Source organism: Lissotriton vulgaris, chromosome 12, assembly GCF_964263255.1.
Source record: "Lissotriton vulgaris chromosome 12, aLisVul1.2, whole genome shotgun sequence".
NCBI lineage: Eukaryota > Metazoa > Chordata > Amphibia > Caudata > Salamandridae > Lissotriton > Lissotriton vulgaris.
Window position 1 is genome coordinate 720,521,578 of NC_141700.1, and position 21,608 is coordinate 720,543,185.

At 46.6% G+C, this 21,608-nt stretch overlaps 7 non-coding genes across 7 annotated transcripts; 3 read left to right on the plus strand and 4 right to left on the minus strand.

The window, feature by feature from the left end:
• Positions 1-3,502: 3,502 nt before the first annotated feature.
• TRNAH-GUG (transfer RNA histidin (anticodon GUG)) lies at positions 3,503-3,574 on the minus strand. Its single transcript has one exon. It is a non-coding gene; the product is annotated as a tRNA-His (tRNA).
• A 4,758-nt stretch (positions 3,575-8,332) lies between these two features.
• TRNAG-GCC (transfer RNA glycine (anticodon GCC)) lies at positions 8,333-8,403 on the minus strand. Its single transcript has one exon. It is a non-coding gene; the product is annotated as a tRNA-Gly (tRNA).
• A 1,579-nt stretch (positions 8,404-9,982) lies between these two features.
• TRNAH-GUG (transfer RNA histidin (anticodon GUG)) lies at positions 9,983-10,054 on the minus strand. Its single transcript has one exon. It is a non-coding gene; the product is annotated as a tRNA-His (tRNA).
• Positions 10,055-13,286: 3,232 nt separating this feature from the next.
• On the plus strand, positions 13,287-13,360 carry TRNAN-GUU (transfer RNA asparagine (anticodon GUU)). The gene has a single exon. It is a non-coding gene; the product is annotated as a tRNA-Asn (tRNA).
• A 1,505-nt stretch (positions 13,361-14,865) lies between these two features.
• On the plus strand, positions 14,866-14,939 carry TRNAI-AAU (transfer RNA isoleucine (anticodon AAU)). Its single transcript has one exon. It is a non-coding gene; the product is annotated as a tRNA-Ile (tRNA).
• Positions 14,940-18,062: 3,123 nt separating this feature from the next.
• TRNAT-AGU (transfer RNA threonine (anticodon AGU)) lies at positions 18,063-18,136 on the minus strand. Its single transcript has one exon. It is a non-coding gene; the product is annotated as a tRNA-Thr (tRNA).
• A 738-nt stretch (positions 18,137-18,874) lies between these two features.
• On the plus strand, positions 18,875-18,956 carry TRNAS-AGA (transfer RNA serine (anticodon AGA)). The gene has a single exon. It is a non-coding gene; the product is annotated as a tRNA-Ser (tRNA).
• Positions 18,957-21,608: the final 2,652 nt, after the last annotated feature.

Below are 21,608 nucleotides of genomic sequence, written 5' to 3' on the forward strand. Positions count from 1 at the left end.
GTAATGTGAAGATATATTCTCACGATTTCTTGGTGAATTAAGGAAGTGTAATGAATAAGTCATCTTAGATAAAGGACCTCCTTAACTCTCTCTATACCCCTCTCTCTCTCTACACCCCTCTCTCTCTACACCCGTCTCTCTACACCCTCTCTCTCTACACCCCCTCTCTCTCTACACCCCCTCTCTCTCTACACCCCCTCTCTCTCTACACCCCCTCTCTCTCTACACCCCCTCTCTCTCTACACCCCCTCTCTCTCTACACCCCTCTCTCTCTACACCCCTCTCTCTCTACACCCCTCTCTCTCTACACCCCTCTCTCTCTACACCCCTCTCTCTCTACACCCCTCTCTCTCTACACCCCTCTCTCTCTACACCCCCTCTCTCTCTACACCCCCTCTCTCTCTACACCCCTCTCTCTACACCCCTCTCTCTCTACACCCCTCTCTCTCTACACCCCTCTCTCTCTACACCCCTCTCTCTCTACACTCCTCTCTCTCTACACTCCTCTCTCTACACTCCTCTCTCTCTCTACACTCCTCTCTCCCTCTACACTCCTCTCTCCCTCTACACTCCTCTCTCCCTCTACACTCCTCTCTCCCTCTACACTCCTCTCTCCCTCTACACTCCTCTCTCCCTCTACACTCCTCTCTCCCTCTACACTCCTCTCTCTCTCTACACCCCTCTCTCTCTCTACACTCCTCTCTCTCTCTACACTCCTCTCTCTCTCTCTACACTCCTCTCTCTACACCCCTCTCTCTCTACACCCCTCTCTCTCTACACCCCTCTCTCTCTACACCCCTCTCTCTCTACACCCCTCTCTCGACGATTGTTTTTAACCGTCACACCCTCTCCCACCCTCACACCCCCTCACTCACCCCCTCATCCTCACCCCCCTCACAACCCTCTCACCCTCACTCAGCCTCACACCCTCACCCTCACACACTCTCACCCTCACTCACAATCACACACTCACACACCCACTCACCCTCACACCCTCTCACCCTCACACCACTCAGCGCAACAACACATATGTGTGTGTAGGTGCAAATGCAATGTTCTTGGATTTTCGTCACAATAAAATACACTGAACATAATCTTCACAAAATTTATTTACAAACGTTTAAGCTATTGCCATTATAAATTACAATAACTTATTTAAGTATTAATTATTTACAAAATTAAAAGCCCTTGTTATTTGTAATATCAATACATCTAAGTCACGTAAATACAACATACATTACATTACAAAGGCTATAGGTGTCACATTTGCGAAAGTTAAAACTATTGACATTGTAACTGACAAAGCTATTAATTTTGCTATTTACAAAACCAGCACATAAATTAAAAAAGTGTCATTTACAATACCAATCGCTCAAACTTTCCTAATGCGAAAAGTTAAAAATATGGGCATTGTAAATCACACAAAAAAAAGTCATTTAGAAAACCAATAGCTCAAACTTTCCTACTGCGAGAACTATTGGCAATGCCAGTGCTTGTTTAAGCTGCGACCTCTTCCGTCACTCAACTCAACTTGGACCGCCAAGTGGACAGAAAGGCCCCCCCCCCCACCATGCTTGACAGTTGTGATCAGCCAACGGCAAACAGCAAGGGCCCCTCCCCCATTGTGTTACGGAACATACTTCCAATAATTAGGCTGAACCCCCGATAAAGACCGGGTGCTCCTAGCAGAGGGTTTTATAGATGGTTTCAGAATACCTTACAAAGGTCCCTTAAATAGCAGAGACGCCCAGAACTTGAAATCTGCCAGGGAACTCCCAGGGGTGGTCAGCGCGAAGATCAGCAAGGAGTTGACATTAGGCAGGGTGGCGGGTCCATTCCCCTCCCCTCCTCTTGACAATTTTGTAGTCTCCCCCCTGGGTGTGGTGCCAAAAAAGCAGCCAGGAGCCTACCGATTGATCCACCACTTGTCCTACCCCGAGGGCAACTCCATGAACCATTGGCTGGAAGATGGGGCATGCTCAGTGGCCTACTGTTCGTTGGACATGGCGATAGAGATGGTTAGGAGGGCAGGTAGAGGGGCACGGTTGGCGAAGGCATACATTGAGTCCGTCTTCCGCCTGTTGCCCGTGCATCCGTCCAGCCATCATTTGCTAGGTTTCAAATGGGAGGGAGAATTCTATTTCGACCGCTGCATGCCGATGGGTTGCGCAGTCTCCTGTGCTTACTTCGAGGCGTTCAGTTCCTTCCTCGAATGGGTACTGGCTAGCACGCACGGCATAACTCAAGCAACACATTACTTGGATGACGTTCTGTTCTTTAGCCGGGCAGGTACACATGAATGTGCTAAAGGCCTGTGGGCCTTTGAGACAATGGCAGGATACCTCTGCGTGCCTCTTCCTCCAGATAAGACCGAAGGTCCGGCGCAAATACTGACTTTTTTGGGCATCGAGCTGGATACCATCAAGGGTGAATCCAGGCTCCCTGCTGATAAGGTCTGTGGTTTGCCACAGGAAATTATGGCATTACTGGGCAGGGATAAGGCACCTTTGGGGGCCTTCCAGAGCCTCTTGGGCAAGCTGGACTTCGCAGCTCATGTGATACCGGCGGGCAGGGTCTTCTCCCGCAGGTTAGCTAGGGCCACGGCCGGAGTAAGCCCCAGCATCCACCCACCCACTGCTACAAACCACCCCCCACCCACGGCCTGTGGACCCGACTGGTGCAGCTTCTTTCAAGAAGAGAAAGTGGATGGACTGAGACTAACGTTCGTTCAATGAACATACAGATAAACAATGGAATATTAAAATCAACCAATATATCCAAATTAACAAAGCAGAATACAAGTAAGTGCTTGGAAGAAGTGAGAGTCCACACAAGTTGCAGAAGGCGAAATCACACAAAAAAAAGGAAACCAGAGATGAAAATCTGGAATAACAAAGTCACCTTAAGGGAGGGGGGAGGCGCGGCCGGGGGTCGGTGCTAACTGGAAAGTACATAAGGAGCTCCTAATGTCACCAGTACAGTAGTACTGACACCTCTCACCAGGCCCACTCCACTGTTTAATAGGACATTAAAGCTCTTTCTCGGGATGCTGGGATACTCTTAAGGGGACGACCGTCTCTATCCATATTTAAGGGATAAACATTTACCCTTTAATCTGGACGTGCCTTAAATGCCAGTTTTAGCCTGAGCGTAAAATAAAGCAACATTACAGAAAAATAAAACATTCTTACAGAAAAGGTAATATAACACAAGCAAATGTTTCTGCATTCCGTAAAAATGATTTCTGCGCAGTCACAAGGGCACAGCATGCAGCAGTATATTAAAGGTCAATGTTGCATGCATTAAAACACTCTTTCCCTACTGCCTTACAGCTGTGTCATCATAATGAAATGGTTAAAGCTGGAAATTGAACCAATGACAGAGTACAGAACTGAGACGCAGACGTTATATTTAAAAAAAATATAAAACCATACTCCGTATGTTGAAAATGTATATTAACAAAGAAAATATTGCCCAACTGCCGTGACATTGCCACCCGCAATGCCGTGACCCGGATTCGAACCGGGGTTGCTGCGGCCACAACGCAGAGTACTAACCACTATACGATCACGGCGAGCTACTTGGGCTCTGCGTGCGAACTCCCTGTACTCGTCTTTTATAGCTGAGCCCTGTCCGATTTCACAACCAGGTACAATGTTCCAGAGGGTAATTCTACAATTTATTATTCAACACTTTATATGAACATACAAAAAGTGATAGTATAAACCAGACAAGGGCTCCAGAACTGGGCACAGACCCCGGAACTGACCACCAGAACTGTGTGCAATGAAATACGTGGCCATCAGAATAGAGCACAGAGCTCCAGAGGAGGCCTAGAGAACTGGCTCATAATGACAGATATGTTATTCAAACATTCGAAGAGTAGCATCAAACCTCTAGGTCAGGAATCGAGAACATGTAGCATCAAACCTCTAGGTCAGGAATCGGACATGAGGTTTAATATGAGCTGTGCGACGCTTGACAATACTCCGAATGAGTCTCCAAGGACAGACACAATATTTCAGAAGAGGCCTCCAGAACCTCAAGTGAAGCCTCCCTAAGTGAACACAATATCACACATGTGACCTTCACAACTTGACACCGTGCTATGGGTACAGCATTTTTAAATGGACACAGCACACAGTGTCACTTTCCAAGCACTCACAATACTTCAGACAAATCGTCTAGAACTGAACACCACACGCCAGATGCAGCATCCAGAAATGGAAAAACAACACTCAAAATGCACTGGCCAGAACAAAATACAACACTGAAAATGTGGCCTCCTAAAGTAGTGAAAGTACCAGCTGAGACATCTACAACTAGACACAATACTGCAGACAAACCCTTCAGCACAGAACACCACACTCCACGTCCAGCATTCCAGAAATAAAGACCGTTTGCAGGTTCGGGTAAAAAAACTGAAAACAACACTCCAAATGCATTGACCAGAAGAAAGCACAACCTGCAAATGTGAGCTCATAAATCAGCAAAATATACCAGATGCAACATCGACAACAGGTCACAATACTGCAGACGCGGCTTCAGTAATAAGACGACATCTGCAGCACTGGACACATTCCGACAGTTGTGGCCTCGGGACAAGAGAAAAGACTTCAGATGTTGCCATCTATGTATCAGAGCCAGAGTATCACAGAGCATGCGTGTGCGTGTGTGTCCTTGTTTCAGAGCATCTATGTGTATCCTTGTGTCAGAGCATGTGTGTCCTGTCAGAGTTTGGGTGTTTGTGAGAGAGTATGTACATCACATCAAATGTGTCAGAACTTGTGTGTGTGTGTGTAAGAGCATGTGTGTATCAAAACATGTGTGTCACAGCGTGTGTGTATTTATTTCTCTCTGTAGGTGCCTGGTACTAGTGCTTACACACTGTTGTTACTTCACTTGTGTATTAAGTTATAGGGTTGCACAATGCTTTTTACGCCTCACCACTTCTGAACTTCACCAGCCACCACTGCAGGTGCGCAGACCAACTCACCAATGCGTGACTGATTGGCCTCACTGGGGTTTTAAAGGAGGCCCCTCATGAGAGGGCTCTGGGCCCCTGCTCATCTTTTGAAAGCAGAATAAATGCTTGACTTGTGAGACCAGAACATCACTAAGTCTTTTTATCCATTGGGGGTGTTTTATCCAATTTAAAATTCAGGATCACAGCACCAGATTTCTAAGAAAAAAACACGACTCGATACGAAGGAGGTATATCATCAACCAGTTGCAGGAAATAGTATCTATGTCCCTGATGCAACAAGAGAAAACACAACCAATCACATGTGCTGCATTGTATGTTCTATTGAGGCCTGGCTGGGAAAGTAAACAAGCATTTGCAATGCAATAGGTCTTGCATGTACACAAGTTTGAGCTATTGACATTGTGAATGACAATGCCTTTTATATTTATTTTTGTCAATAGCTCAAACTCGCATAAATGCAAGACCAATTGCATTACAAATGCTTTTCTTTTTGTACTCTTATATAGCGTGCACTCGACCCGAAGGTGTTGGAGCGCTTTACATGAGCACCATTTACATTACACGAGGACACATTCATTTTTTTGGTACAAGGAGATTAAATGAATTGCCCAGAACCATAGGATGTTAAGCCTATGCCGAGACTTGAACCAGGTTCCTAGTTCCAAAGTCGGCAGCTCTGGCTGTTGGGCTAACGTGCAGGTCACAAGTTTAAAAATTGTTAAGGTAACTCAGTGGGTTGTGCACAGTGGGTTGTGATGAAAGAGAACTAGAATTCCAGTAAGATAACTCGATAATGTGGGTGCCTTCTGTAGTCACCGTTTGACAGTACCTAGGTGGGCTCTAAGGTAACATTAAAAATCCATTTAGGCTACTTTGTAATACTTGTCATTTTACAGATCATAACTAATGATACATTCATAATCAAGCGTCGATAGAATTTGCTAGTTTTAGAACCTAGTTGTTGAGGTCTATGGCAAGTGACTATTTATTAAAGTGGTAAAGCATACAATGTTCAAATTAGATTGTTTAAAGAATTAAGAGCCACGCTTACATATGTAGCGCTTGGCTACTCCAGGAGTGCCCTCGCACTTTGGCAGTCAGTGACGGAAATAGGGTCTGGTTCTTCGGAAGTTCTAATATCCCTGCAGTTTGAATAAATAGGTTTTCTGCTCTTTGTTGAATTTAGTCTCCTCTATGAAAGATCTTAGATGTGCAGGCATCTGATTCCAGATGCTAGGTGCTCTGAATGAAAGAGGGCCCCCCCCCACCTTCGCTGTTTTATAAATCGGGGAACTGTGAGAAATTAATGACCCCTAGGCAGGTTGTTTACAACCCTCTCCAAATGGGCATAGGTTGCATCTCAAAACGACCAGCAGGTAGCAAAGATCTTGTGTGCAATTTGCACCCACTATTTATGACGTAAATATGCACACATCAGGCCCTAAATATACAATGGTCTGTTATTCCTGTCAAAGAAATGCACTTACTGGGAAGTAAGCAAAGGACATGTGATGTCAATTCCACTACCACCATAATTTTTATGAAATGACCTTCATGCACGCTTGTAATGAAATGCAAACTGGCAGAGGCATGCGCCACTTATTAAGGGGTGGCCCAGCCAATGGGAAGGCACGTGTTAAGGAATGCAGAGGGTGGCGCAGAGTCATTATATGTTAACCAAAGGTCTATATACGTCGATAGCCAAAGTGTACTCCTGCCAGAACCAGGCCCTGGGGTAGGCAGGACTGGCGTACTAACTTGCCCCTCCTCTGCAGCCAGGAGAGCTTTATTTGTGGTCCAGTGGGATGGAAAATTGCAGCGTTTATAAACTCCTGATTAAACAGCGCTCGCAATGCAATGCAGACGCCCTCTCCAGACAGCACGGATTGGGAAAATGACATGTTTTCCTGTCAAGGATGCATGAGCGCATGCCTGAGAGTTTAAGGAGATGTTATCTTTAGAAGCGGCTACAGCTTCATTTATTTGTCAGCACGTGATAGAGAAATAGCGAAGCCCGTTCTGCGTCTGTCACCCCCAGAGTCAGTAAACGGAGACTTGCGGCCGCCGAGGCCCCCAGCCTGTCACTGGCGCAAGGCATGCCGGGAATGTTAATGGTACCTGCTGAGAATGGATCGCGGGGCCAGGCTATAGAACACTGCACATGTGCAGCCCAGGCGTGCAACAACATCTGCAGCGACGGTCCAGTGAACAAATAAACATTTACACGACTACCGCAAAAGTGCAGTTTTAACTCTGGTCACTTTCATTCTTGCACTAATGGATAGGTGCACATGTTTTTTAGCACTGGTTGGTAGGCTCAATTGTCTATGCCTGCCCTGGATCACCCCAAAGATGACCCACTAATGTCGTACTATGGTTGTATGATAAATAAACCTGCAGCAGTTCTTTACCCACAAACAGAGGGGCAGATTTATGTTAACTGGCACATCCACAGGGATGCGCCAGTTAACGTGCGCCACAGTGCGCCACAGCTCCGCCACCATTGGTGCGCCGCATTTATAATGCGGCGCACCATGGTGCAAAAACGGCACAGATGCATGACGCATCTGTGCCGGAAATGTGGCGCATTGCTGGAGTTGCGTCGCAAGCGCGACGCAGCTCCAGCAAGGCTCGGGGGTACACAATCTGCACAATGCTGCGTCAAGACCTACGCCTGCTTCAAGCAAGCGCAGGGTTTTGACACAGCATTGCCCTGAAAGTGACTGAGTGAAATCTCATAGATTTCACTCAGCCATTTTCAGGAGGCGTTCCTGTGCCGGAACGCCCCCCTGCGCAGGAACGCCTCCTTATGGCGCAGTGCTTTACAACGTGACGCATCTCCTAGATGCGTCACGTTGTAAATAGGGCGCATTGTTTGCGCCTCAGTTGCGTCAAATAAAGTGACGCAATTGCGGCGCAAAGAGGCGCAACGGCCTCATAAATCTGCCCCATAGTGTCTGGTGTATCTGTGGGGTTAAAATGTTTTCATGTTGGGGAGGAGCGGGTGACGGTGTGGGCACTATGATCCCACATTTTCCCAAACCTTCATCATTTTGTAGCTTTTGCTACAAAAATGAGTTTAGTCATCAGAGAAGTGGTTAGATAATCAGAGACAGCGAGGCTGCTGCACTGAGCTTTACACACAGTAAAACCCGACACGTGGCTGGAATGATGGATGTTTTTATAACAGCTCCGAAAGCTACTTTGAAAGAATTATTTCATACAGCCAATACCCCATTCAAAGAAACGCAAACCTATTTATAATGTTGCAGAATTGTATTGTACGAATTTATTTTAAACTTCTATGGGAAAAATACGAAATAATTAAATATTCAAGAAATTAGCTGCATTGGCCGGGAATCGAACCCGGGCCTCCCGCGTGGCAGGCGAGAATTCTACCACTGAACCACCAATGCTTCGTTATATGCTACGTAGTATAATGCTTGGATTAAGTGTACAATGTGAGGATATTTAAACGTCATATGGCGTTTGTACTTAACCCGAGTCTATGCCTGAGGCTGACAAGAGCACAATCAGTTACTGTACAGCACAATGCTTCACATGTAGAGAGCAGCTTTGAAGCTCACATGTAGTATGTTACAGGTTCTATCTGTGACCCACCGATGCTTCCATAGTACATATGAACCTTAGAGATACACAGAAGATGATAAAACTTGACCCTTGCAGATGCTGAATCTTTAGATGTAGTCAACACTAAACCACCCGGGCTGTACCTGACCCTGACGGAGACAAAGATGCTGCACAGACCAACCCATGCCGGAAATGATGAGAAGTCACAGAACTGACATCCGCAGGCGATGAAAAGACAACGCTTTCTGTACTGAACAGAGACAAGCACCAATGAACCACCGGCCCTTCATGTATGATGAGAGGAGACACCGATCACAAGGGACTGGGGACATTAATACACAAAATCGGGCTTAGAATGATGCCCGCAGGTAGAAGATGAAGGCGACTGACAAGTTACCCGGGCTGACCGAGATTACTGACCTCCGAGCAACAAGCCCAGGGGGGCAGTCAGAATTGGATCTGGCGTGAGCTGGCCCCTCCCCACCTCCCTACCTCCCCAGCTCCCCAGCTCCCTACCTCCAACCCCCAGCATCCACCCACCCACTGCTACAAACCACCCCCACCTGTGGACCCGACTGGTGCAGCTTCTTTCAAGAAGAGAAAGTGGATGGACTGAAACTAACGTTCATTCAATGAACATACAGATAAACAATGGAATATTAAAATCAACCAATATATCCAAATTAACAAAGCAGAATACAAGTAAGTGCTTGAAAGAAGTGAGAGTCCACACAAGTTGCCAAAGGCGAAATCACACAAAAAAAAGGAAACCAGAGATGAAAATCTGGAATAACAAAGTCACCTTAAGGGAGGGGGAGGCGCGGCCGGGGGTCGGTGCTAACAGTAAAGAATATAAGGAGCCCCTCATGTCACCAGTACAGTAGTACTGACACCTCTCCCAGGGCATACTACACTGGACATTAAAGCTCTTTCTCGGGATGCTGGGATACTCTTAAGGGGACGACCGTCTCTATCCATATTTAAGGGATAAACATTTACCCTTTAATCTGGACGTGGCTTTAATGCCAGTTTTAGCCTGAGCGTAAGATAAAGCAACATTCTAGAAAAATAAAACATTCTTACAGAAAAGGTAATATAACACAAGCAAATGTTTCGCATTCCGTAAAAATGATTTCTGCGTAGTCACAAGGGCTACAGCATGCAGCAGTATATCAAAGGTCAATATTGCATGCATTAAAACACTCTTTCCCTACTGCCCTACAGCTGTGTCCTCATAATGAAATGGCTTATGTTAGTTAAAGCTGGAAATTGAACCAATGACAAAGTACAGAACTGAGACGCAGACGTTATATATAAAAAAAATATAAAACCATACTCCGTATGTTGAAAATGTATATTAACAAAGAAAATATTGCCCAACTGCCGTGACATTGCCACCCGCAATGCCGTGACCCGGATTCGAACCGGGGTTGCTGCGGCCACAACGCAGAGTACTAACCACTATACGATCACGGCGAGCTACTTGGGCTCTGCATACGGGGGCTCTACACGTCTTTTATGGCTGAGTCCTGTCCGATTTCACAACCAGTTACAATTTTCCAGACGGTAATTCTACAAATGCATTATTCAACACTGTATATGAACATACAAAAAGTGATAGTATAAACCAGACAAGGGCTCCAGAACTGAGCACAGACCCCAGAACTGACCACCAGAAATGTGTCCAATGAAATACGTGGCCCCCAGAATAGAGCACAGAGCTCCAGAGGAGGCCTAGAGAACTGGCTCGTAATGACAGATATGTTTTTCAAACATTCGAAGAGTAGCATCAAACCTCTAGGTCTGGCAGCGAGAACTGGACATGAGGTTTCATATGAGGTCTGCGACGCTTGAATATACTCCATATGAGTCTCCCAGGGCAGACACAATATTTCAGAAGAGACCTCCAGAACTTGATAGAAACTTTAGGTGAAGCCTCCCTAAGTGAACCAAGTATCACAGATGTGGCCTTCACAACCTGATACAGTGCTATGGGTGCAGCATTTTTAAATGGACACAGCACACAGTGTCATTTTCCAAGCACTCACAATACTTCAGACAAAGCCTCTAGAACTGAACACCACACGCCAGATGCAGCATCCAGAAATGGAAAAACAACACTCAAAATGCACCGGCCAGAACAAAGCACAACAATGAAAATGTGGCCTCCTAAAGCAGTGAAAGTACCAGCTGAGACATCTACAACTAGACACAATACTGCAGACAAACCCTTCAGCATAGAACACCACACTCCACGTGTCGCATTCCAGAAATAAAGACCGTTTGCAGGTTCGGGTCAAAAACTGAAAACAACACTCCAAATGCATTGACCAGAAGAAAGCACAACCTGCAAATGTGGGCTCCTAAATCAGCAAAATATACCAGATGAGACATCTACAACAGGTCACAATACTGCAGACACGGCTTCAGTAATAAGACGACATCTGCAGCACTGGAGACATTCCGACAGTGGTGGCCTCGGGACAAGAGAAAAGACTTCAGATGTTGCCATCTGTGTGTCAGAGCCAGAGTATCACAGAGCATGTGTGTGCGTGTGCGCCCTTGTTTCAGAGCATCTATGTGTATCCTTGTGTCGGAGCATGTGTGTCCTGTCAGAGTGTGGGTGTTTGTGAGAGGGTATGTGCATCACAGCAAATGTGTCAGAACTTGTGTGTGTGTGTAAGAGCATGTGTGTATCAAAACATGTGTGTCACAGCGTGTGTGTCATAGTGCATGTGTATTTAGTTCTCTCTGTAGCTGCCTGGTACTAGTGCTTACACACCGTTGTTACTTCACTTGTTTATTAAGTGATAGGGTTGAACAATGCTTTTTATGCCCCACTACTTCTGAACTTCACCAGCCACCACTGCAGGTGCGCAGACCATCTCACCAATGCGTGACTGATTGGCCTCACTGGGGTTTCAAAGGAGGCCTCTCATGAGCGGGCTCCGGGCCTCTGCTCATCTTTTGAAAGCAGAATAAAGGCTTGACTTGTGAGACCAGAACATCACTAAGTCTTTTTATCCATTCGGGGGTGTTTTATCCAATTTTAAATTCAGGATCACAGCACCAGATTTCTAAGAAAATAACATGACTGGATACGAAGGAGGTATATCATCAACCAGTTGCACGAAAGAGTATCTATGTCCCTGATGCAACAAGAGAAAACACAACCAATCACATGTGCTGCATTGTTTGTTCTATTTAGGCCTGGCTGGGAAAGTAAAAAATGACACCAAACATCCAGTGTGTATTTTACTTCTAGGGCAAGGTGGGTAGAATTTGAGGGAAAGTTACTGAATTTTGAATGCGTGTACTTGGACTTTACTTGAAAAGGCAAACTGTTAAAAAAGTGCATCAAATAAATGAAGGAATATATGACACTGGTAACCCTGCAACAATGAAATTAGAGATGTGTGCTAGTGTTGCAATTTGTAGCTGTTTTGTTGAATGACCTTTTCGTATGAGGTACTTGATTTTAGCTTCTTTAACAGCTTGGAACAAAGAAGCCTTTCTGCTCTACGAACTACTATTACATTATGAGAAATAATGAGACATCATGCTGTGCTTTGGCTGCCCAGGGCCACACATGGTGACTGTTGCCTTATGTGGAGGCTTTTTTAAGGTTGACATGAGTCCTTTACTTTCAAAGATATAGTTTTTGTGTTATTATCCTTTACTACACTTTTTGAGGCATAATCCTCTGACCACAAGTCTTTGTTACACTCTCCTCCTTTCTGGGGTTTGTTGCAGTTTCTTGTTGTGTGAGTCTTTGTTACACTTTCCCGTTGCTTGAGGTGTTTCTTGTTGTGTGACCCTTTGTTACAGTTTCCACTTGTCTGAGTTTGTTTTTATTGTAGTGTGATACTTTGTTACAGTTTCATCTTGTCTGAGATGTCGATGCCATTCCTCTAGCTGAATCTTTGTTGCAGTTTTCCATTCGTTAATTCTTTGTCCCAGTTTACTCTTGGTTTAGGCTTGGTGAAGTTTCCGGTCGTGTGAGCCTTTGTTACAACAACTTCTTGCCTGAGATGTTGTTTCTTGTCCTGTGAGCCTATGTTACAGTTTCCTCTTGCCTGAGATGTTGTTTCTTGTCCTGTGAGCCTTTGTTACAGTTTCCTCTTGCCTGAGATGTTGTTTCTTGTTGTGTGGGCCTTTGTTACAGTTTCCTCTTGCCTGAGATGTTGTTTCTTGTTGTGTGAGCCTTTGTTACAGTTTCCTCTTGTCTGAGATGTTGTTTCTTGTCCTGTGAGCCTTTGTTACAGTTTCCTCTTGCCTGAGATGTTGTTTCTTTTCGTCTGATCCTTTGTTACCGTTCCATGTAGTTGAAACACTATTTGAACTGTGAAATGCATCAATAATGAGGTATCTGTGCCCCCCGCCCCTCTAGCCCCTCTAGCCCCAGGTCCACTGCACCTGCTGCACCAGTGGGAGCCACGCCCCCGAGTGAGGGAAAGGTGCGCCGAGAAGCGTGAGTGGGAGCTAATGAACAGCACACAACGAGGCAGCGGAGGGAGGGGAGAGCGAGGCGGAGAATGGAAGAAAAATGTGACTTTCCTGTTAATCTTTCTTTTATAAACACAGTGCTCGAATTCCCTGTTTATATCACTACTCTAGCAGCTTTGAAGGAGTACGTGTTTATGAAGGTTTCTTCTAAGTAGATGTATGGGCTGTCCTCCAGCAGTCTCTGTGGCATAATCCGTCAGCAGTCTCTGTGGCGCAATCGGTTAGCGCGTTCGGCTGTTAACCGAAAGGTTGGTGGTTCAAGCCCACCCAGGGACGAAAGATTTTATTCAGAAAAGGACACATTTTGCATAAGAAAGGACTGCAATGGAAGCTTCCCTCTCATTTCAACCTGCTATGTGAAATCCCTGTCTTTCTTTCTTTGCTCAGGTTTGAGTCCCGAGCCCCTCTCACAGATGTTGGTGGCCACGTGCCTAGTAAAAAGATGTTGCCCTCATCACAAGTGGCCATGATACTCTATCCCACCAGTCACAAGAGGGGCGGCAATCCTTCACTCCTGGCGTTTCCCACCCCTGCAGGTTGTCTTCTGAAAGCTGGTGAGACCGAGGGCTCTGCGCATCCTTCCTATCTGTAAGTTCCACCACATGTTTACGAAGCTTCAGAATGACCAGTCCACCTGCGTGAAGGGTCTCCCACTGCGCGCGCACATCCTGATGCTCTTTTAGTAACTTTTGATCTGTTTGAGGTCGGTTTTTATTTGTTAAAATCTCTAAATTAAGCAGCAGATGATAGATGTTGCGGCCAGAAGAGCAAATCCATAGTTATGCGGAAAACGACGTGGCTCCAGAATCGCATAATGCCATTGGCCCTAGTTATACGGCAGCGAATGAGGCCCACACACGTTACAATGCCTGAATGTCACAGCTGACCCGGTTCCATTGCACGGCCATGAAAAGAGCAGAGTTAGTCCAGAGTATTGGAATTAAAGGCAGGTACAGATAGGAAGAGGACCACGGGAAGAAGGAAGGAGACTGATGGAAGGAGAAAATGGGAGGACACAGAAGGACAGATGAAAAGAAATGGGGTGGAAGTTGTGTAAGGTGCCCGGCTAGCTCAGTCGGTAGAGCATGAGACTCTTAATCTCAGGGTCGTGGGTTCGAGCCCCACGTTGGGCGCAGCAACGTTTTACTTTAGATTTTTGGGTTTTATATTTCTTTTTATTTTCATCTGAATTATATTGGCATACCTTCATGCTTTGAAACATAACGACTGGAAATGTTAAACACGAAGAAATAAAAGATCACGTCGCCGGGCCCTTTGAACTGGTCCTTTAGACCGGAAGGGATTGCTTGTCCAGAATCGCAGCTCTTCGTCTTCTGTTTCCTTACATAGAATGACCGTTAAAAGGGGGTGAAGGTCCATCACAGCGGATGCGGGGGGGGGGGGGGGGAGTGAGGTGAGGTGTTAATGAGTTGTTTGACAGACAAAAAGTGCAAACATTTAATGGCTGATGCTTTGTACCTGAGAGTTGTAACTATGCCGATCACGGAAGTGTGTGCGCGAGCCTGGGATGCCCAAAAGACCCCCTGGGGAGAGTCTGTGGCCGGTGTGTGTGGAGAGGACGAGGAGAGAGGGGGTGAAGGGTTAACACGTGTCCTGATAGAGCATGCGTCGTGGTACGGAGCTCAGCTCTGGATGGTGCAACTGAGGTGCAAAGGCGCGAAAAACACTCACCATTCCTGAACGTTTTGTAGAATGACATTGAGTAGTGTATGGATTCGTCCTCTCTTCATATTAATCCTGTAAAACCTATAGAGCACGGAGGCCGGTTAGCTCAGTTGGTTAGAGCGTGGTGCTAATAACGCCAAGGTCGCGGGTTCGATCCCCGTACTGGCCACTATGTTATTTTCTACTTTCAATGAAAGTTTATTGCACAGGGAGCACATTTAACACAGAAGTAGGGAAGCAAGCAAATCAATCAATAGGTAGAACAGTGGTGAACGCGGTATTTATTAGTCTCGAAGAATGTCAATCGTGTATCAAAGATCATATGCAAGTATAATAAATACAGACAAATGTTTTTTAATGTGTGTTTGGTTGTAACACAGTAGAATATTTACTTCATAATGTAACATTTCTTAGAACTTCGTGTTTCTAAACATGAAATCGAAAACATTTTTTTGTATTGTATTGTAATTTCATTTATATAGCGCTTACTACCCCTGACGAGGAGTCAAAGCGCTTTTTCGGCGAGTAGCACTCTACTCCGGGACCCATAAAGTTTTAGTGTTGAAAATTAGTAAAGTGAAATATGAACGTAGTTTGAGTGGTGGATGTGTAATTCAAAAAGGAAACCAGATATGAAAATCTGGAATAACAAAGTCACCTTAAGGGAGGGGGAGGCGCGGCCGGTGGTCGGTGCTAACAGTAAAGTACATAATGAGGTCCTCATGTCACCAGTAAAGTAGTACTGACAACTCTCAGGATACACTTAAGGACGACCGTCTCTACCCATATTTAACGGGTAAATGTTTACCCATAAATCTGGACATGTCTTTAATGCCAGTTTTAGCCTGAGCGTAAAATAAAGCAACATTCCAGAAAAATAAAACATTCTTACAGAAAAGCTATAATAACAGAAGCAAATGTTTTCCGCGTTCCGTAAAAACGATTTCTGCTCAATCACAAGACGCTACATCATGCAGCAATATATTAAAGGCAAATATTGCATGCATTAAAACACTCTTTTCCAACTGCCCTACAGCTGTGTCATTATAATGAAATGACTTAGGTTGGTTAAAGCTGTAAATTTCAATAATTACAGAGTACAGAACTGAGACAAAGATATATAAAAAAATATAAAAAAATTCTCAGTATATTGAAAATGTAGATCAACAAAGAAAATATCACCCAACTGCCGTGACATTGTCACCCGCCGTGACTCGGCTTCGAACTGAGGTTGCTGCGGCCACAACGCAGAGTACTAACCACTATATGATTACGGCGAGCTACTTGGGTTCTGTGTTGATCGGCTGTACCTGTGTTTTATAGCTAAATTCCGCCTCGGTACACAACCAAGTATAATGTTCCATATGGTACTCCTAAAAATGAATTATTCAACACTGTACTTAAGCTTACATAAAGTGGTACTATAAACTGGGCGAGGCTTCCAGGACTGGGCACAGACCCCAAAAGTGACCACCAGAAATGTGTGCAATGAAATACGTGGCCACCAGAATAGAGCACAATGCTCCAGAGGAGGCCTAGCGAACTGGCTCATAATGACAGATATGTTATTCAAACATTCGAAGAGTAGCATCAAACCTCTAGGTCAGGAATCGAGAACATGTAGCATCAAACCTCTAGGTCAGGAATCGGGACATGAGGTTTAATATGAGCTGTGCGACACTTGACAATACTCCGAATGAGTCTCCCAGGGCAGACAATATTTCAGAAGAGGCCTCCAGAACCTCACGTGAAGCCTCCTTAAGTGAACACAGGATCACAGATGTGGCCTTCACAACTTGACACCATGCTATGGGTGCAGCATTTTTAAATGGACACAGCACACAGTGTCACTTTCCAAACACTCACAATACTTCAGACAAAGCCTCTAGAAGTGAACACCGCACACCAGATGCAGCATCCAGAAATGGAAAAGCAACACTCAAAATGCACTGGCCAGAACAAAATACAACACTGAAAATGTGGCCTCCTAAAGTAGTGAAAGTACCAGCTGAGACATCTACAACTAGACACAATACTGCAGACAAACCCTTCAGCACAGAACCGAACACTCCACGTGTAGCATTCCAGAAATAAAGACAGTCTGCAGGATCAGGTCCAAAACTGAAAACAACACCCCAAATGCATTGACCAGAGAAAAAGCACAACACTGCAAATGTGGCCTCCTAAATCAGAAAAATATGCCAGATGCAACATCTACAACAGGTCACAATACTGCAGACACGGCTTCAGTAATAAGACGACATCTGCAGCACTGGACACATTCCGACAGTGGTGGCCTCAGGGCAAGAGAAAAGACTTCAGATGTTGCCACTAGAATTGGGTACAAAGATCCAGACATGACTGTGATAGCAGGCACAGTACTTTAGATGAACCCCCCAGGAACCAGACACCATACAGTACAGGACGACCCCAGATCAGGAGATAACGTACCAGAGTTGTTTTTTAAAAGTAGCAACAATTCTCCTAATGAGGTTTTGAAAACGTTACCAGAACCCCAAATGGAACTTTGTGTACTTGACACAACACCCCAACTCTGCAAAACTAGACACAACACTTCAGAAGGGCTCCAGTCTGGAGACAAAATATACTAAACTAGTCTCTAAAGTGGGTAGTAACTGTTCAGACACATTATTCTAAAGAAGCCCTTTGGAAATGTACCCAGCCAGATCTCCACACAAGGCCTTACTTGTGCTGTGCACACGGTCCGCCTGTAAAAGTGCTTCCATTTCATGATGGTTTTATTACCGCTCCCTCTGCACCCCAACACTACTTTCGGCCTACTCCCAGCCTTATCATGGAAGAGAAGCTTGCAACGCCGTGGCTGTGCTGTAACCATCTGTTCTCTAAAGCTAAGTTTACACTGCAGCTGCCTGTGCTGTGCCTGTTCATGAGGCACTCAAGCATGTACCTCTTCTGCCTGTTCAGTAGCAGTCTCAGTAATGGAAGGTCACTCTGGTGCTGCCTGTGCTGTGCCTGTTCTTGAAGCTCGAACCTCTTCTGCCTGTTCAGTAACAGTCTCAGTAATGGAAGGTCACTCTGCTGCTGCCTGTGCTGCACCTGTTTTTGAAGCTTGCATTACTGCTGCCCAGGTTGTACTTTGATGCAAGTGCAGCTTAAAACAGTCTTTTCACTTCACAAAACCAAACTGATTGGCTTTGAAAATTAAATATACTGGGGGTTGGTGGTTCAATACATTGGCATCTAAACACCAAGAACAGACAGTGAGTCTTTTATCAAACAATATGTCTTCTAAGATATTGTTCAAAACGTGAGGCACTGCTGAGATTCCAACTCAGGATCTCCTGTTTACTAGACAGGCGCTATAACCAACTAAGCCACAGCGCCTCCTTCCACAATCCCGGTGTCACAATGAGACTGTGCATATTTCTCCCATACTACAGCGGTGATATTTCCCACTTCCTCGTCACAAGAGATTGCAGAAGAAAAACTTACAAAGAAGGTCACGAAAAACGTATATCTTTATATGTACATATTTGTTTACACTGGTGAACGACGTGTGCAATACATACGTTAAACTAAACGAGAGTACAACGATTATAAAGGGCACCAATATATACCAAATCATTTCATAATGCCTACGTCACGTAGCCACATACCATGGGCTCTTTCCTTCACATCTCGTGACTGCTGGAAATCCCAGGGAGAAGCGGCCGTGGAGCAGCCCCTCTCGGAGAGAAAGTGTCACCTCTGGAGAAGCGTCCCAGGTTCAAACAGCGCTTCAAAAGGTGCACTTTGAGAGACCCGTGAAAACATGGCTGAGGCGGGAATCACAGCAAGGGGGCGGGGCTGGTAGACCGCAGTGCCCTTTACATGCCTCTATCAATAACCACCCTTGTCCTGGTACCAACATCAGCCACCATAGCTCAGTAAATTACCAGTCAAACAACAACCCTACATGAAGAATTTAAAGCCTTGTACTTTCTTGCATGTCTGTTCTACTTCAGGGAAAAGTTGTGGCACATTAGGAGATCAAACGGGAGAACTTGGCATTATTAGCACTGCACTGTAACCGACTGAGCTAACAGGCAGCTGGTTCTTGAATGAGTGCGTCACAACAAGCAAGTAGTCGTGGCCGAGTGGTTATGGCGATGGACTAGAAATCCATTGGGGTCTCCCCGCGCAGGTTCGAATCCTGCCGACTACGGTTCTATTTTCCGTCCAATCAATTACATTTTGGCATGGAAACACCAATTATGTGGCTCTGAAAATTCTGCACTTATTGTTGTTGTGTCTGTACTACTATTGACCCATAATCTACCATCTGATGCATAACATGATTTGAATAGCAAAAACAAGCATTGGAAATGCAATAGGTCTCGCAGTAGTAAAGTTTGAGCTATAGGTGTTATTTATTTATTTTTTTTTTTTTTATGTGTTGTTTTTTCTAAATAGCTAAATTAATAGCTTTCTTCTTTACAAAGCCAATAGTTATAATTTTTGTAAATGTGACACCTCTAGCATTTGTAAAGCAACATGTTTTGTATTAACGGGACTTATATGTGACTTATATGTATTGATATAAAAAAATCAATGGCTTTAAAAAACAATTAATAATTAATACGTAAATAAAATGGATTTTATTTTATATTGCCAATAGCTTAAAGTTTATTAAATATATTTAGTGAAGATGCTGTGGTTGCGCTGAGTGAGGGTGAGTGAGGGTGAGGGTGAGTGAGGGGTTGAGGGTGAGTGAGGGTGAGGGGTTGAGGGTGAGTGAGGGTGGGTGAGGGGTTGAGGGTGAGTGAGGGTGGGTGAGGGTGAGTGAGGGTGAGGGGTTGAGGGTGAGTGAGGGTGAGGGTGAGTGAGGGTGAGGTGTTGAGGGTGGGTGAGGGTGAGTGAGGGTGAGGGTGAGTGAGGGTGAGTGAGGGTGAGGGTGAGTGAGGGTGAGGGTGAGTGTGAGTGAGGGTGAGTGAGGGTGAGGGTGAGGGGTTGAGGGTGAGTGATGGTGAGGGGTTGAGGGTGAGTGAGGGTGAGGGTGAGGGGTTGAGGGTGGGTGAGGGTGAGTGAGGGTGAGGGTGAGGGGTTGAGGGTGAGTGAGGATGAGTGAGAGTGAGGGGTTGAGGGTGAGTGAGGGTGAGGGGTTGAGGGTGAGTGAGGGTGAGGGGTTGAGGGTGAGTGAGGGTGAGGGTGAGGGGTTGAGGGTGAGTGAGGGTGAGGGGTTGAGGGTGAGTGAGGGTGAGGGTGAGTGAGGGTGAGGGTGAGTGAGGGTGAGTGAGGGTGAGGGGTTGAGGGTGAGTGAGGGTGAGTGAGGGTGAGGGTGAGTGAGGGTGAGGGTGAGTGAGGGTGAGTGAGGGTGAGGGTGAGTGAGGGTGAGGGGTTGAGGGTGAGTGAGGGTGAGGGTGAGGGGTTGAGGGTGAGTGAGGGTGAGGGTGAGGGGTTGAGGGTGGGTGAGGGTGAGTGAGGGTGAGGGTGAGGGGTTAAGGGTGAGTGAGGATGAGTGAGAGTGAGGGGTTGAGGGTGAGGGGTTGAGGGTGAGTGAGGGTGAGGGTGAGGGGTTGAGGGTGAGTGAGGGTGAGGGGTTGAGGGTGAGTGAGGGTGAGGGTGAGTGAGGGTGAGGGTGAGTGAGGGTGAGTGAGGGTGAGTGAGGGTGAGGGGTTGAGGGTGAGTGAGGGTGAGGGTGAGTGAGGGTGAGGGTGAGTGAGGGTGAGTGAGGGTGAGTGTGGGTGAGTGAGGGTGAGGGTGAGTGAGGGGTTGAGGGTGAGTGAGGGTGAGTGAGGGTGAGGGGTTTAGGGTGAGTGAGGGTGAGGGGTTGAGGGTGAGTGAGGGTGAGGGTGAGTGAGGGTGAGGGGTTGAGGGTGAGGGGTTGAGGGTGAGTGAGGGTGAGGGGTTGAGGGTGAGTAAGGATGAGGGGTTGAGGGTGAGGGTGAGTGAGTGTGAGGGGTTGAGGGTGAGTGAGGGTGAGTGAGGGTGAGGCTGAGGTGTTGAGGGTGAGTGAGGGTGAGTGAGAGTGAGGGTGAGTGAGGGGTTGAGGGTGAAGGGTTGAGGGTGTGAGGGTGAGGGTGAGGGGTTGAGGGTTAGTGAGGGTGAGGTGTTGAGGGTGAGTGAGGGTGACGGTGAGTGAGGGTGAGGGGGAGGGGTTGAGGGTGAGTGAGGGTGAGTGAGATTGAGAGTGAGTGAGGGGTTGAGGGTGAAGGTTTGAGGGTGAGGGGTTGAGGGTGAGTGAGGGTGAGGGGTTGAGGGTGAGTGAGGGTGAGTGAGTGTGAGGTGTTGAGGGTGAGTGAGGGTGAGTGAGGGTGAGGCTGAGGTGTTGAGGGTGAGCGAGAGTGAGGGTGAGTGAGGGGGTGAGGGTGAAGGGTTGAGGGTGTGGGTGAGGGGTTGAGGGTGAGTGAGTGTGAGGGGTTGAGGGTGAGTGAGGGTGAGGCGTTGAGGGTGAGTGAGGGTGAGGGTGAGTGAGGGTGAGGGTGAGTGAGGGTGAGGGTGAGTGTGAGTGAGGGTGAGTGAGGGTGAGGGTGAGGGGTTGAGGGTGAGTGATGGTGAGGGGTTGAGGGTGAGTGAGGGTGAGGGTGAGGGGTTGAGGGAGGGTGAGGGTGAGGGGTTGAGGGTGAGTGAGGAGGAGTGAGGGTGAGGGTGAGGGGTTGAGGGTGAGTGAGGGTGAGGGGTTGAGGGTGAGTGAGGGTGAGGGTGGGTGAGGGTGAGTGAGGGTGAGTGAGGGTGAGGGGTTGAGGGTGAGTGAGGGTGAGTGAGGGTGAGGGTGAGTGAGGGTGAGGGTGAGTGAGGGTGAGTGAGGGTGAGTGAGGGTGAGGGTGAGTGAGGGTGAGTGAGGGTGAGTGAGGGTGAGGGTGAGTGAGGGTGAGGG